The following is a 5669-nucleotide window of genomic DNA, read 5'->3' as shown; positions in this document are numbered from 1 at the left end:
TTTTTTTTTCCTTTTCTCAATAATAAAAAAAAGTTTTGCAGTTTTATTAGAAGTGACTCTAATTGTGGCATAGAACAAAAGTGACATTATAAATAGTCTGTCTCCCAAACTGATACTCTACATTAGCACTCCAAATATGGCTTGTGGAAAAGGTACAAATACTCTACCAATAGAGCTAATATGCATTTTCAAAAAAGAAGTGTGTGTGTGTGTGATTGTGTGTGCTGTGTATGTGTGGTGTGGTGTGTGTCATCTATATATGTGTGTGTAATGTATTGTGTAGTATGTGTGTGGTGTACATGCATGTGTGTAGTATCTGTGAGTGTGTGTGTGTGTGTGTGTGTGTGTGTACATGCGCGCGTGCAATTATTGTGGAGGCTAGAAAATGGTCTTAAGACCTCTGCAGCAGTTGTGAGCTGCCCAATGCATGTGCTAGGAAATGAACTCCAGTCTTCTGCAAGGGCAGTGCTATGCTTAGCCACTGACCTGGGGCTCTGGTACTTTAATAGTAATGGTAGCGATGAAAGCCAGCATTATTAGTCATTCATCATCTTCCAGATAATGTATTCAGCCACAGCCATGTACGGTGATTACCCCATCTTCACTACAAACTCTTGGTTTAAAATTTTTATTTTTCTTTCCATTTTAGGGATGTAGTTACTGAGAATAAGAGATGTAAACATGGCCAAGTTACCTACCTACTAACTAATATAGACTAAATAGATATATATTAGAGCTCAGGATAGTGTGATCCCAGCTCTGCCTCAGTTCTAAGCAGAAGGATCTCCAAGACAAATGCATGTCCTGCATAGCCACTTGCCACAATTTAGAATTGTTAGCTCTTAATTTGAGTTCAAATTAGTGAGCTAATTTCCCTGGATTTCAGAAGGATGGTTTTAAAACCAAGGAACTCTGTGCTTGGATTTACTTAATGGGCTGATAAACTGTCAGGACTGTGAGTTCATTGTTAAACATTAGCCTGGAAGGGAAAGATAAGGGCGCACATGCTTTGTCTACAGATGAGGCACCTTGTCATTTAAAGCTGCAAAGTACAGCTTAAGAACAGAGGAGAATATAAGTTCAAGACCCAGGAGGAGAACATGAGACCAGACAATATGCCAATTAATGGAATTAAACTGAAAGACTTAAAATGAAGTCGCCTCAGGAGACAGTGTAAAAGAAAAGGCAGTTAATTCAATAAGGACAAAAGGATAAGCGAGCTAACTACGAGGGGATCAGAATATTTAAGGCTGATAGCATAGGAAGAATTAAAGAACATTGGCTTGTGATTGCTGTGAATTTATTACACCCCAGTAGCTTGGTCTAATTTGGTCCCCTTCATCCTCCGAACAAATATGCTCATCCTGACATTCCTGGACAAAAGAAATAATCCTTTTTGTCACGGCCCAGCTAGAAAAGTGATTATGATCAGCAGCCATTCACAGGGGAGTAAATAGAGGCCACAGTCAACCTGCTAGGAAGCTTTCAGTCCATCGGCCCTGGTGCATTTCAAAGACAGTTTCACCATATTTTGGTTTTTTTGAAAATATGTACTTAAAAATAATAAAGAAACTAGATTTTATTCAATATGTTGAGAGTTTACATGCATGAATGCAATTTCTATTCTGCTAAGCAGGTTTTGAAGTGCCAAGGTATGGCAGTAGGTGGGTACCAGGGTGTAGTGAAGTGCATCTGTGTGTCTTTAGAGCAAACAACTGAAAATGTGAGTTTAGGAACTTCTCGAATGTGCCCTGTTCTCTGGACATGCATATATGCAGTGCTATTTATCAGTTGAGCATCAACAAATGAATCTCTAAATGCCAGAATCCAGAGAATGCATCAGGGAATGTGTTTCTGAAGCCACACGGAGTCATGACCACAGCATCAGTTCCATTATCTGCTCTGGTGAGGGCATCCCTTGAGAAACAGCCATGCCAAGATGGCAGGATGAAGGGGGCAGGATTGAGAGAGGTGGGAAAGGTTAATGGAAGACTACAGGAATACAATCTAGAGGAAGCACAGAGAGGAAGGGCAGTTTCTGTCAGTGGGTAGAAACAAGCACAGCCCCACCTCAGGGTCTCTTCTGCTGGAATGTATACCTGGAGTCCATTAAGCTTCATAAGTAACATATAAAGGTAGACCTATCAGAATTATACCTGAATTCTCAAAGGAGGCAATGAAAGCCAGAAGGTCCTGGTCAAGCATTATGTAGACAATAAGAACCAGCCCAGACTACTATACCCAGCAAAACTTTCAGTCACCATAGAAGGACAAAACAAGATAGTCTATGGCAAAACCAGATTTAACCAATACCTAACCACAAACCCAGTTTTGGCTTTTGTATACAAGCCCTATACAAAGTACTAGAAGGAAAACTCCAACCCATGGAAGTTGGCTACATCAACAAAAACACAGACAATTTATGATCTCAGCAAATCTCAAAGAAGGGAAAACACATTAATTAACATCACCAACAATGAAAACTAAATTAACAGGGGATAGCACTCACTGGTCATTAATATCTCTTAATATAAATAGACTCAACTTAACTATAAAAAGACACAGGCTAACAGACTGGATATGAAAACAGAATCCATCCCTCTGTTGCATAGAACCTCAACCTCAAAGACAGACATCACCTCAGAGTAAAGTGCTGAGCAAATATTGTCCAATCAAATGGACTTATGAAACAAGCTGGTGTAGCTATCCTAATATCTAACAAAATAGACTTCAAACTAAATCAATCAAAAGAGACAAAGAAGGACATTTCATATTAGTGTCAGGAAAAATCCATCAATACTATGCCCTAAATACAAGGGTACCCTCATATGTAAAAGAAACACTTCTAAAACATAAATCACATATTAAACAGCACACACTAATAGTTGGGGACTTTAACACTCCACTCTCATCACTGGACAAGTCAGTCAGACAAAAAATTAACAGGGAAATAAGGGAACTAACAGATGTTATGACTCAAATGGACTTAACAGGCATCTATAGAATATTTCATCCAAATATAAAAGATGTTTCTCAGCACCTCATGGAACCTTCTCAAAACTTGACCACATACTCAGTAACAAAACAAACCTCAACAGATACAAAAAAAATTGGAATTACCCCATGTAATTCAACAGCAACACTAATTCCAGAAAGCATATAAACACATGGAAGTTAAACAATGCTCACCTGAATCATCAATGGGTCAAGAAAGAAATAAAGAGAGAAATTAAAACTCACAACTGTCTGTAACTCCAGTCCCAGGGAATCTGACACCTTTACACCACCTCACATGAAACAAAGTTAAAAAAAGAGAGAGAGAAACTAAAGACTTCTTAAAATTCAATGAAAATGAACACACAACATACCCAAATTTATGGGACACAATGAAAACAGTGTTAAGAGGAAAGTTCATAGCACTAAATGCCTACATAAAAAAGATGGAAAAATCCCACACTAGTGGAATTATCAGAACATTGAAAACTTTAGAACAAAAAGAAGAAAACTTAGCCAAGAGAAATAGATGGCAAGAAATAATCAAATTGAGATCTGAAATCAACAAAATAGAAACAAAGAAAACAATACTAAGAATCAATGAGACAAAGAATTGGTTCTTCGAGAAAATCAACAATTAGACAAACCTTATTGAAACTAACCAAAAGGCAAAGAGAGAGAATATCCAAGTTAACAAAATCAAAAATGAAAAGGGGGACATAACAACAGACACGGAGGAAATACAGAGAATCAAGAGATCATATTATGAAAACCTGTAATCCAGAAAATTGAAAAACTTAATGGAAATGGACAACTTTCTAGATAAATATTACTTACCAAAATCAAATCAAGACCAGATAAGCAAATTAAATAGACCTATAACTGCTAAAGCAATAGAAACATCCATTAAAAGACTCCCAAACAAAAAAAGTCCAGGATCAGATGTTTTTAGCTCAGAATTCTACAAGATTTTTAAAGAAGAACTAACTCCTCAAATTGTTCCACACAATAGAAACAGAAGGAAGATTGTCAAACACTTTTTATGAGGCTACAATTACTCTGATACCCAAACCATATAAAGAAATTACTAAAAAAGAGAATTACATACAAATCTCACTCATGAACATTGATTCAAAAATACTAAATAAATAAAAAAAAATACTAAATAAAATACTGGCAAATTGAATCCAAGAACACATCAGAAGCATCATCCACCATGATCAAGTCAGCTTCATTCCAGAGATGCAGGGATGGTTCAAAATATGAAAATCTGTCAGCATGATCCACAATATAAACAAACTTAAAAATAAAAACCACATGATAATCTCATTAGATGTTGAAAAAGCTTTCGACAAAATACAACATCCCTTCATGATAAAGCCCTTGGAGAGAGCAGGGATACATGGGAAACACCTAAACAGAATAAAGGCAATATACAGCAAGCCAACAGCCAACAACAAACTAAATAGAGAGAAACTCATAGAGATTCCACTGAAATCAGGAACAAGACAAGGTTGTCCACTCTCCATATCTATTCTATATAGTTCTTAAGGTACTAGCTAGAGCAATAAGACACCAAGAGAAGATCAAGGGGATACAAATAGGAAAAGAAGAAGTCTCTCTCACTGTTTACTGATGATATGATAGTTTAGACCAGCGATTCCAAAAATTCTACTAAGAAACTTCTACAACTCATAAACACTTCCAGTAATGTAGCAGGATACAAGATTAATTCAAAAAAATCAGTAGCCCTCCTTTACACAGATGATAAATGGGCTTACAAGGAAATCAGAGAAACATCACCATTCACAATAGCCGCAAATAGCATAAAACATCTTGGAGTAACTCTAACCAAACAAGTGGAAGATTTGTATGACAAAAGCCTTAAAATCTTTGAAGAAAGAAATTGAAGAAGACACCAGAAAGTGGAAAGATCTCCCATGTTCTTGGGTAGTTAGAATTAACATAGTAAAAATGGCAATCTTACCAAAAGCAATCAACAGATTTAATGCAATGCTCATTAAAATCTCAGTGAAAGTCTTCACAGACCTTGAAAGAATGGTACTCAACTTCATACGGAAAAGCAAAAAACGCAAGATATCCAAACAGTCCTATACAATAAAAGAACTTCTGGAGGCATCACAATCCCTGACTTCAAACTTTACTACAAAGTTACAGTACGGAAAAGATCCTGGTATTGGCATAAAAACAGACAGGAGGACCAATGGAACTGAGCTGAAGACCCAGATATTAATCCACACACCTACAAACACCTGATTTTTGACAAAGAACAAAAAATATAAAATGGAAAAAAAGAAAGCATATTTAACAAATGGTGCTTGTATAACTGGATATCAACATGTAGAAGAATGAAAATAGATCCATATGTATCATCATGCACAAAACTCAAGTCCAAATAAATCAAAGACCTCAACATAAAGCCAGCCACACTGAACCTCACAGAAAAGAAAGTGGGAAATACACTTGAACACATTGGCACAGGGAACCACTTCCTAAATATAACCCCATAGCACAGACACTGAGAGAACAATTAATAAATGGGACCTCCTGAAATTGAAAAGCTTCTGTAAAGCAAAGCATATGGCCAACAAGACAAAATGGTAGCCCACAGAATTGGAAATCATCTTCACCAACCCCACATCAGACAGAGGTCT

This window comes from Microtus ochrogaster, unplaced genomic scaffold, assembly GCF_000317375.1.
Source record: "Microtus ochrogaster isolate Prairie Vole_2 unplaced genomic scaffold, MicOch1.0 UNK84, whole genome shotgun sequence".
Classification (NCBI taxonomy): Eukaryota; Metazoa; Chordata; class Mammalia; order Rodentia; family Cricetidae; genus Microtus; species Microtus ochrogaster.
This window is presented reverse-complemented; position numbering follows the sequence as displayed.